Consider the following 12,201-nt stretch of genomic DNA (forward strand, 5'->3'; position numbering starts at 1 on the left):
TTAACCTATTCTCAATTTGACCACAGACTTTAGCAGCAATCACAGCAAGCAGCAGACTCAAGCAATTGAAGCAATAACAAAAGTTTGACAATAAACAAACAGTATAGTATAGTAGTGTGCGTGTCAAATACATGGTAGTGTGTGTAATGTTTTCTTTATTGATTTAATGTATTATTAATGCATAATTTAAAAAAAAAATTAGCATTATGCACTCCTTCTCTATAAGTATGGGAAATTTCATACTCCTCCGTCCGCACGATTTTCGTAAAAAGGGATACAAAATTTTTGCTTCACGTATTAATTTATAGATATCGATATTTAATTTCGTATCATTAATTTATAGGTATTTTTTAATGGTTTTGTCGTGATAGGTATTTTGATTTGTTTTATCAGGTCTGTGGTTCAACTGGGCCATTGGTGGTTTGTTATTGAGCACGTACTAATGTAAATGTAATTTAAATTTTCTCCAATTCATATATCAATTAAGTGAAGTGTTTTCACAGTTCCCGTCCTGAATATCTTCGATCTAATTATCCGATAATTAATTAATTAATTAAATAAAAGATTTGGTTACAAATAAAACAGATTAGTCGGCGTTCGATTCCAGTTTCGAACTTTTTTATTTTTCCTACCGAATCGCCGGTAGCTTGAGGAAGGAAGGAACTACAGACTTTGAACAAAAGTTCGGTAGCTTGTGAGCGAAGTGTGCGATTTGATAATAATAATTATTATCGTACCTTTGGATGTTATTACAGTATTGATGGGCACTTAATCTCCAATCCCACCTGAATTCACCGGATCACACGAAATAAACACTAGGGTCCGTCTTGAGATCAATATATTTTCGAGTTCCTATAGACGATAGATATTTTCAATCAATATTTACGTAATACGAACTGAACAAATCATAAAAGATTAGTGGTTTGAGAAACGTTTGACAAACGTAAAGATAAGAATGAGAAATTACAAGGTGAATTAGATTAAGATAAGAATTATGTCGACCTCGTTATTGAGATTATAAATTAATTAGTAGTGTGTATTAACTTAAATGCCGTTTTTTCTTATAGTTTACTTGCTATTAAGTTGAATAAGTAAATACAGTTTAATAACTACAAAAGAGAGGCTCGAAACACAAGCCGAACTAAAAATTAAGATAGTTCTTTTATGACCTATGAACTTGGCTAGGATATTTACCCAAAACAATAAAATTATTGAGTTGCCATTAAACCTTGATGCGTGTGCAAATTTTAAAATTGGTAACAATTACTTTAAAAACATCCGTTCCATAGATAACATAACGTTTTTCCTGTACTAACATAAGATAAAGTACAGGAAAAACGAATATGTATAAGCGAGGTAAAATAGAATTGAATAGGTATTCCAGTCTTAAATAATAATTAGCGGCTAATGTTTTTTTTTTATTGTCTACGTTAAATATTGTTCTTTACTAATATTTACGAATCTATTAATCTTTTTAGCAACACACATTCTTATACCTATTGTTCTGGTTCGATTACAATTCAACTATTGAGAATGCGACCACATGTTTTAGGGTTGAAGACATTCTCGTTGTGTGTCTATAGATTCCGATAACCACGTAACTATGAATGTACTCTGACCTTAATATACATAATAATATTCTACAGAATTATAAAATAAATTGGATGAAACTACAAGAAAATGGGGGCGAAAAACGTAAATATGGAAAATTTTGTAATTTGTTTTTATTTTTTTATTGTATACTTGTTTATAAATGAGCTGCATTGACAAGGCCCAACCGCTCCTTCAGATATCTATATATTAATAAGTGAAGCAAAAACTTTGTATCCCTTCTTACGAAAATTGCGCGGACGGAGGAGTATGAAATTTTCCACACTTATAGAGAATATAGAGAAACAGTGCACAATGCTAATATCTTTTTAAAATAATGCATAAAAGATACATTAAATCAATAAAGAAAACATTACACACATGTATTTGACACAACATATTTAAATAAATATACTCTTTGTTTATTGTCAATTGTCAAACTTTGGTTAAAGTTTAAAGTCTGTGGTCAAATTGAGAATAGATGAATATTGTTTGTCTTTATTATTATTTATGTATAGTGTAGTTTTGGCGAAATCTGTGATTATATTAAATAAGTATAAGAGTATTTGACAATAGAACCATAATAATGTTTAAACCTTTTAAACATAAAATTTCAATTGATTAAAGTCGAATTTCGACTACTGCGGGACCTCTAGTATAAATAAATACGACAATAAGAGTTTGACCTACTTTTCCCATTGATATCAATTGCAGAAAATAAATAGGGCTGCAAAATATTTCAATGTCACAACAAGCCGAGGGCGACGCCTCGTCTATGATTTTTGGCGGATCTCCAAATCTTTATCAACTTTCTTCCAATTTTATTGTGGGCCGCTTGACCGACGACAGAAATAATTCCGAATATATGTATTTACAAAGTGAGAGTTGTCATAGAAGTTGCTTTCATTTTATTTGGATATTTTTATCACTGACTAGCTGACCCGGCAGACTTCGCAGTGCCTCAATCGATAAATAAAAGACCTAAACTTTTGTATAAAATAAACTTAAAACAAACAAAAGAAATCCGTCCGATGGGGACACATCAAAGGAAAAACAAAATTGTTATTTTTATTTAATTCCGAGTATTTTTATATTTATCTACTTTTTAAACCTTCTCTGGACTTCTACAAATAATTCAAGACCAAAATTAACCAAATCGGTCCAGCCGTTCTCGAGTTTTAGCGAGACTAACGCTAACAGCAATTCATTTTTATATACATATATAGATTTTTGGAATCAATAGAAGTGCCAAAAAAGTACTTCCATTTTCCATGGTTTATTCATTTATCAAGCGTAAAGCAGTAATATTAACATGATGTTGTTTATATTTATAGCACATTTTTCAATCGATAAGTGCACCGCGGTTAATTTCTTTTTTGAAATTATGCTTGTCTACCAATGGTTGTGGAAGAGATCGCTCTTAGCAATAAGACCGCTAATTACACTTTTGTGATTAATATTTTTCATTTGTACTTATTTTGGTGTACAATATTCGTACAAAACAGCGTATTCTTTCTATCTACTAGATAAAATAGATTCTTGCTCTAGATTCGTGGCCTTGGGTAATTTAAGTAAAACTGAAGACCATCCGAATACAATAATCTTTATTAAATTTAAAAATAAATAACATAACAAATCTAGCCATTACCTACTAAGTAATTACCGTATTTAAATTATTCTTTGAATGGAGAATCAGAATTTTCCAATCACGACCTGCTTCAGCGAGATCATCCTTCATTGAAGTATATTTTTTTTGGAAATTCTCTTCTCTTTTTTTTTTTGAAAAGTAGTATTACTGGTGGCCCGAAGGCCTTTAGTTTCACAAGTACAGGTGGGCGAGCATGGGCTCAAGAGGGAATAAGTAGTTCGTGGATAAATATACTTACTTAAGCTAAACAAAAATAGTACAAGTTGAAAAGGATTGAGCCCCGACGTAGTAGCATTGTCAGTACTAACTTCCGTTCCTAGATTATAAACGCCTTTTCAATTATACATTATATAATATATAAATATATTTTAAACAAGTTTTAAAGACATTATCAAACCCGTATTCTCTAAAAAAAACATTAACCCCTCTCACCCAGTTCTGTTGATAAGCTATAAATAAAATCCAATTAAACCTTTAATAATATCAACTAATTAACGGCCGCATTAAAGATAAGCTAATGTTCATAAGAAGATCAGCAGTAGTCAGTATTTTAAACGTAGTTTTGCTGTTCAAATCTTTACAATTAAATTAATCAAAGCCATTTTGTTGACACACGAATACTAAATTGCTTGTCAGAATAGTTAGAAAAATACCTGAACGACCTAATAATTACAGCGAATTCAGCAGTTTGTAAGCAGCAGAGTTTATCATAATTTTGCTGCAACAGCAAAAAACATACATTTGACATCTTACAGAAGAGACGGTGTGACGACAATCTTTTGTAAATTCAGCAAAAAAAACCTGACGGAGCCACGTTTTCTAGAACATGCTTTTTGCACTCCCGCGTATTAAATAGTAATTTGAGACGTTTCGTTCGACTTATTTCGAATTTTTTGCTATTCGATTTCGAAGAACGAGGAATATTTCGGATATGGGCTTCACTTCAGACCGTTATCTTTCGGATAAGGACGTTAATCGGTGTGACGTCACTAGAAACTTCAAAGCTCAGAGTGTCCTGTTGATTTTTTTTCACAATACCGCTTTTCGGTTTAAAAGAGATAAGATTAAAATGTACGTCACAGTTATTTTGCGATTTACACAAAGTCCGTAATGATTCATGGCAAGTTTCGGAGACAGATATTGTAATACAATGAGATGACGTTTACTCATCATTCTGCAGAATATAAATTCGAAAATGCAACAAATAAACAATGGAAATTCACTTATTATTCGCAACAGTACTGGTTGACCTACGTAATTTATCTTGCACTTTCCCAATTTACGTTTGGCCCGATACGGTTGAATATATTTACTGGAGATAAAATCTATCGCAAAAACCTTGTATAATAAAAATTATCTCTACGAAGCCTGAACACCTTTAAATTACCAAATGTAGAACATCACGTATCATACCAGACTAAGCTATGTTTAATTAAAATTACGTAACATATATTACGAGTATATGTAGAATATTTGATTTAAATTGCAGTGTTAAATCTTGGAATTCTGACATGATGTCATATTGTGTCTCGAATTACGATACGCCACACTCACGTGTAAGGAAATACCAAAGCAAATGTTTGACACTGCGGCGTCGTGTGTTAGTTGAGTAGACTATTATCAAAGCCGGCAATATGACTTTTGGACAATTGAGTCGACTATTATCAAAGGCGGCAATCTGACTTTTGGACAATGATTGGTAAATCAGAAAAACGAATTATTGACTTTGTATTCCATTGGCAGTTACAAAACTCTTCGGAACGACATCTTAGATAAATAGCAGGTTAACTATTAACCTTTATTTAATGCAGGTTTTGAACCGTATTCTTTGAAGGAGACGATTATATTCAAATAAATCTGTATTGACATATCAATAAAAATGTTTTGTCCAAATGTACAGATTGCCACCTTTGATAATAGACGACTCAATTATTGGTAAATCAGAAAAACGAATTATTGACTTTGTATTCCATTGACAGTCACAAAACTCTTCTGAACGACATCTTAGATAAATAACAGGTTAAGTTAATACTTTATTTAATGCAGGTTTTGAACCGTATTCTTTGAAGGAGACGATTGATATTCAAATCAATCTGTATTGCCATATCAATAACATTTTTTTGTCCATATGCACACATTGCCACCTTTGATAATAGACGACTCAGTTGTTACACGCCAATTCAAACAGCATATCAAGACACAACAATACACTGTTTACTGAATGATAGAGAAAGAACTTTAACTGCTCCCAATTCATTTTAATGATGAGCAATTGAAGATCGATTTGAGTTTATTCGCTTTTTAATTAAAGTCAATTGCGCTCAAACGTAATCAAGTTCCTTTAGACGAACAACGCGTAAGGCCTATTGTACACAAGGACAGTTCTGTTTGATATGAATAGGGTAATATCAATAGAGAATTTACCAAAAATTAAATCAATTCGGTTTCTCAGATATAAAGCTGCGTACATTTTCGAGAGAACTTTTAGCGTTATCGTCGAACGCGCCGAAAGGTTCGTCGTGAAAATTAACACAGACAGCCCACTGTGTTTCTCGCCGGTTCTTCTCAGTGGGTCGTGATTCCGATCCGGTGGTAGATTCACCGAAGCACTGCACTTGCTAGGGATAGTGTTAGTAAATTCACCAATACAGCCCCTTGAGGTTACTAAAATTATTAGGCAAAAAAAGGGGTAATAAGAACGACATTATCCTATTCAGAAGGCGTCACGTTCTATGCCTTCTTGGTTATAATCCAATTGAACCTAATTGTTGTATGAACAGCTCTTACCACAGAATCGCATGTGCGTAAATTATGATCTTCCCGACTGTTAATTTTCGATACAACCCAGTTTCGGCAACTTATGTTCCTACCCAAAATTTCCCATAACTCCTATGTCATACATTCGCGACATCTGTTAGGAGCTGGTTGGCAAAAGTTATTCGTTACACTCATTAAAAAATATACGTAATCGTAAGAACCACTCTAGACTTGCCATAATCTCAGTTTAACCCATAGACACAGCCCACTGAGTTTCTCGCCGGATCTTCTCAGTGGGTCGCGTTTCCGATCCGACGCTAGATTCTGCGAAGCACTGCTCTTGCTAGGTCCAGTGTTAGCAACTCTCCGATTTGAGCCCCGTGAGCTCACCAACAAGTTAGGGCGAAGTTTAAATAGCCTCTCAAGGCTATCAGCATAGGTAAAAAAAATCTCTGCGCTCCTAGACGAGAAATTCTTCGTGTATTAACAGCCGTAAATAAGGCAACGTCGGAGAATAAGAAAAATAACAAATGCATTTGCGCGTGAACTTTGGACTGCGTGACCTTTATTATTATTAACATCTGATAAATTGAAACTGAATTTCAATGACATTAAAAAATGTTAATACGAAAGAAAAAGAAACGGTACAATAAAATTCGTAAAGACCATAACTATGATCTAAAAACTATGATCATTATTCACAAAAAATATATTATTATGTATTCTGATTTATTTATTATACGAAGTCAGTCATTGCAGTTTGAGATCGCGCCGTTACCAATGTGACGTTATTTCAGCGAACTGATATAATCTAGAATTCTTAAACGCGCTTCATACATCAAGGCCACAGAAGCTTAAATAAACTATTTATCATAATATAAAAATTTTAACAAAAAAAGGAGGTCGTCTTCTACGAAATAAGATGAGGAAATTCTCAATTTTGTCAAAATTAATTTTATATATGCATTAGGATAACTCAAAAACAGAACCGGTAAGAACTCGATAAAATATTAAATTTATTAAATTATTAAATCCACCACCATGACCACTTCGACGTGCAACCTAACCCATACATCAGTCCGCTGATTTTCTCGCCGGATCTTTCATCGAGTCGCGATTCCGCAACGCTAGTAGATCTATTCGCCAATCAGTAGCTTTTGGATTGCCAGGTCTCCTTTGGAGGCGCTCTAGTAGCTGTTAGCAAATCCCATCCCTCCTGGTTGAGCCCGTGCTCGCCCACCTATTCTTGTGAAACTGGAAAGGCCTCCAGGCTACCACGGTAATCCTTAATTAAAAAAAGAGTCGCATCGAGCCGTCCTCCTTCTTTTGGAGTCGATTTAAAAAATAATAACAAGTTTCACGACTTACCTAGAAGACGTCATCAGTTGCATTGAATCATTCCCTCTTGCACATCTGTAACAAACAATAATACGAATAAAGAATATGTCTATCGTGTACAAATTTTTCACAAATGTGCAAAAAAATACGTATATATCACAAATGCAGCTGCCAATAAACGTTCGCTTCAAAGATGCCGAATCCACGTGTATAAAATTCAATGTGCTCTTTTCAATAGCGAACAGCTGTTGCCGGGGGTTATTATGTTAAGGTATTTAATTGTCAGGTAATCGTTTGATATACTGAATACTATTCGAGATGCCACATGGCAGAAAACATTCTAAAAATTAAAAAAATAACATTCAATAGATATACCTAATAAGAAACTAGTCGTACTCGCCCGCTTCGCTGAGCATTTAAAATTATTAACATTATTATTTATTGTCATTATTATTAGGGAGTCCAACACTCATATAAATATTAGGCTATCCATTAAGTACATGTATTTTCTACGTGGATACCAAGTTTCAAGTCAATCGGATGCACGGTTCAGTAGTTATAACGGAACATCCGTAAAAACCACTGTAGATTTATATATTAGTACCTATAGATAAAGAGTAGTAGTTAGTGATTAACAAATCTGTTCACAACGACAATCACTGTCCAAGTACACAGACATTAAAACAATCGCAGATTCGCATTCGGGCCTCAACGTGCGAGCAAAGGTTATCTATCAGACCGCAGCAGAGATAGCAGACTTAATAAGCACAAGATAAATCAATGCTCGACAAAGAAACTATTTATATTTTAATCTGAAATTCGAATAAGTGTATAGGTACTTGATATTTTTATTGCTCAAGCTAACCTAACTGTTATTAAATAATTACCGGAGCTCATAAAAATTATAATATCAACAACGTCACCCACCTTGAGATATAATGGATGTCTCAAATGTAAATAGATATTGTTTAACAGAGGTCTCATTTTCCAAATCTTGATCTCGCTGCATCCTAGTCTGACGTCATTAGACGCCCAATAATTACGAGACATCCAAAATTTTACTATTTTGACTTCTATTTCCACTATCTATAGGTACCTAGTCTATTTATTTTGACGCAGAGGTGTTCGAGCACGTTTACTAACAAATTGGTGCATATTCTTAAAATTTCAAAGCCCTGAAATTATCGCAAATAAATACACCGGTCAATATTTCCAGACTACTATCCAGTGATTTATTAATGGAAAAATAACGTATTGCCTAAATTCTATATTCGAATCCGGTCGAACGCTTTATTTAAAATTCAGATTCAGAAAACAAAAGACATTAATTTTCATGTCTCTTACTATAGAACCAGTTCAAAATATGTCAGCATACCTTCAAGCATACGACCATTTTAGCAAATAAAAATATCGTTAACATCGACTTTTGTATGCCGTGTACGAAAATACAGACAGCTTATTTTAAATATGGTACAAGGCTGTGACAATTTATGACGTAGGCTGTATGATGAATCATCCATAGTTTGCTAATCAAGTTGTATACCTTGAGATGAGGCAATTCCAGTTAACGGATAAATCCTGTTATTCGATTCTCTGAAAAGCATATAGTATAATAAATAGCACGTCCATAACGTCCAATTTAATGAAGCAAATGGTAAAATGGTAAAGATGAAGTTATTGATCCTGCACAATCTAACGTCTAGTTTTGCGTACATGATGCAAGTATTTTAATATTTAATACAAATAAATACCAGATGGCAGATAAAAAAGGTAAGAATGTCTAAGAGTATTTATAAATTTTTATGGGTGTTTGATCTGTTTTTTTATCTCGATTAAGCTACTGTAATTTAGTATGTAGAAAACAGCTATGATTATGAGGAGTCTGCATGACTTTAGAATATAATTCTTTCTCCTTTAAGTCAGAACGTATGATGGCAAAAAAAAACGTTTTTCAACGTCTGAAGAGGCGAACGGCCTTAAAACGAATTCAACGCTGTTAAAATTTTTAAGCAAATTGGAATATTGCTATAATAATAACAGCTCGATATATAAAAACGCAAAGAGAAAATAATTCTGCGAATTTTTTGCTTTATTTCTTTACTGATTTTAGTTTCTCTTCATTTAGAAGCAACTATCAATATTTTCTCGACTTCTCCTAGTTTTCTAGCAACTGTTCTGAAAAAGAAATTGAAGAGAAATTGTCATGATCAGATATAAGAATGAATCTAAATAGTGATTCAAATAGTGTTGAAATTTCGATGCGACTAATGTACAAAACACGGACCAAACTAAAAATCTCTCTGTAGACCGCGGGGTTCCAAGCGATCAATTAAACTCCCATTAAAATATATAGATTGTCGAACAATTTGTTCTATTTTAAAAAATATTTTCAATATTCTTCTTCCAAGATACTTGCACCAAAGCAATTCAATATTTATCTACTAAATTTAACTCCATTAAAGTCTAGGCAGTTAGTTTTTTGTCCTACTCTTTCTTTTACTCTTCAATCTACGAGTTCTCCATCTTCAAATACGTTATTAAGATCCTACTACTACCAATAATACCAATTAATGATGATAAATGCAAACTTTCGCCTAACAGTTTTCGCAGCTTAATTTGAGATAAATTTGATGTAGCATTCGAATGTAGAGGTAGTTAAAATAACGGTACTCGTGGACCGCTTGCCGTACGGGATATACGCAAAATACCGTCGAGTAGCCATTAAGTTGAAACCTGAATGTATAATCAAAGTGTATATCTTTAATATATTTAACACTTAACAAACTTAGCAGTAAGATTAATAGATTTGTCATGTTCTTGATTCGAATTCATTAAAATGGGAGCCAAAAACAAATATATTAGATGTAAAACAAAAATCGATTGTATGCAAAAGCATCAGTCCGGAAATAAGAATACACTGTTCATTAGCATGCACGTATGACATTCAATCATCTAATTGTGTACGCAGCCTTGTCAGAAGTTTCGTGGTAACTTCCAAATAACAACGACAAAAACGGCGTCATCCGTCCCGTGAGTTGTTTCCCGTTTCGCACCATGTTATATTGCAAAACTTTATAATGCACACAATGTTAATGAGGATGTATTTTTTTCTTTTGGTTCTTCATTAAATTACGGGTTGATTAAATTGGCACAACTTCGTCGTGTACTGCATTAGACAATTTGTTATTATAATAACTGAAACGACAAAGATTTATTTCCGTATCTTGATAGATGATGTTGCACACAATGGTCAATAGTGATTTCAGAAACAAAAAACCCAAGTGAAAGTTACTTTGCAAATAATGAACGCGTAGGTGTTGTTTGCTAAACGTATATAGAGACGTTAGCCTGAAGCTTATAAATGCAATGTCAATGATTGAAATAGTAATTGATTTCACTCATTCATTACAAGACAGAAATGTCCAGTCACATCAAATCTCTGATGATAGTTACAAATAATAATGATCTACCAAACTGGACAGTGACTAACGAAGTTTTTTTAATGAGATCGATGTCACCCATACATATCAGTAATCATATATTTAATAATGAAGCACACGTATATTCGCAAATATTCAAATATGCTAGCGCCATAAGAAACACTGTATGACAACCAAAATTGTCTCATGTACAAAATTGAAATGACTAAGGTGCCAAAAATGCTGCATTATACATACTATAGTTAAATTGTTTATTTGTAGCTATAAGATACTAATGTAATCAACTTTTCACAAGCACTTGAAGCATACATGGCTAGTGATGCAAGACGCGGGTCAAGATGGTATATGCGTGCGTGCTATTGCATAAAAACAAGTAAGACCACAAGTCTGGAGGGTATCATTGCATAGACCAACTGCACAAGTTCTCTAGAACTCTTCGAGCGAACCGTTTGCGGTTTGCGCTTATGCATTAGTGCGTAAATAACAAGCAAATTCACACAGTGTAATTTCAGCCTGCTCATTATGGATCGCAAATTTGTTGCTAGATATCGTGGGAATGGTTGCCAGGGACGATAATACTATTATGCACCGCTAATAATTTTTGTTGTCCACTCGGTTTGATATTTATAAAATATTCCAGTAACCGACTTTTGTATCAGTATGTTTAAACTTATTCTTCTAAGCCAGTCTAATAGCCGTTATTAAGGATGACATTCCTTGAACATAAATTAGTTACGCCATTATAATCTAATTTTAATTTATGATATTATGAAATTGGATGACTAAGAATTAACTAAACATGCTTGCTGACACTTTTCGAAGTGGCAGGCAGGCAAAATAAAATTTCAGTTGTAGTCGTCATCTGTACTGATAAAATATTCTACACTTAATGGCCGGGCTCATGTATCTAATGGAAAGTAAAGACAAAGCTATTTGTTTGAATGTCCGTAGAAGGACACAAGGCCATCAACGGTGATAACTGTGTTAGCTTACTCCGCGATATTTGTTCATAGATTAAAGCCCCAAGGTAGTCAGTTCAGCTACGTCGTTCCCAAAACTATTTTTAAGTACATATCTTGATATTTTTGAATTCTTTCAATGGGACAAAAAAGTTCACTGGTGTTAGGACCTCTTGTGAGTCCGCACGAGTAGTTACCAGTGTTACCACCACCCCGCCTATTTCTGCCGTGAAGCAGTAATGCGTTTCGGTTTGAAGGGTGAGGTAGCCGTTGTAACTATACAGAGACCTTAGAACTTATATCTCAAGGTGGGTGGCGCATTTACATTGTAGATGTCTATGGGCTCCAGTAACCACTTAACACCAGGTGGGCTGTGAGCTCGTCCACCTATCTAAATAATAAGAAAAAAATAAAAAAAGTCGTTGCACATGAAATCTCAATTGATTAGGTCATTTTCGTGGAAAGGTTG

General features: G+C 33.7%; 1 protein-coding gene across 2 annotated transcripts in view; it reads right to left on the minus strand.

Moving 5' to 3' along the window:
- Window positions 1-12,201, minus strand: part of LOC101737461 (protein windpipe) — a 61,244-nt gene that overhangs the window by 25,130 nt on the left and 23,913 nt on the right. For both annotated transcript variants that reach the window (XM_004932296.3, XM_012695709.4), the window contains exon 2: window positions 7,364-7,408. The gene's annotated coding sequence lies outside the window, so the exon portion shown is untranslated. The remainder of the gene's footprint in view (window positions 1-7,363; window positions 7,409-12,201) is intronic.

The sequence above is a fragment of the Bombyx mori genome, chromosome 5, assembly GCF_030269925.1.
Source record: "Bombyx mori chromosome 5, ASM3026992v2".
Classification (NCBI taxonomy): domain Eukaryota; kingdom Metazoa; phylum Arthropoda; class Insecta; order Lepidoptera; family Bombycidae; genus Bombyx; species Bombyx mori.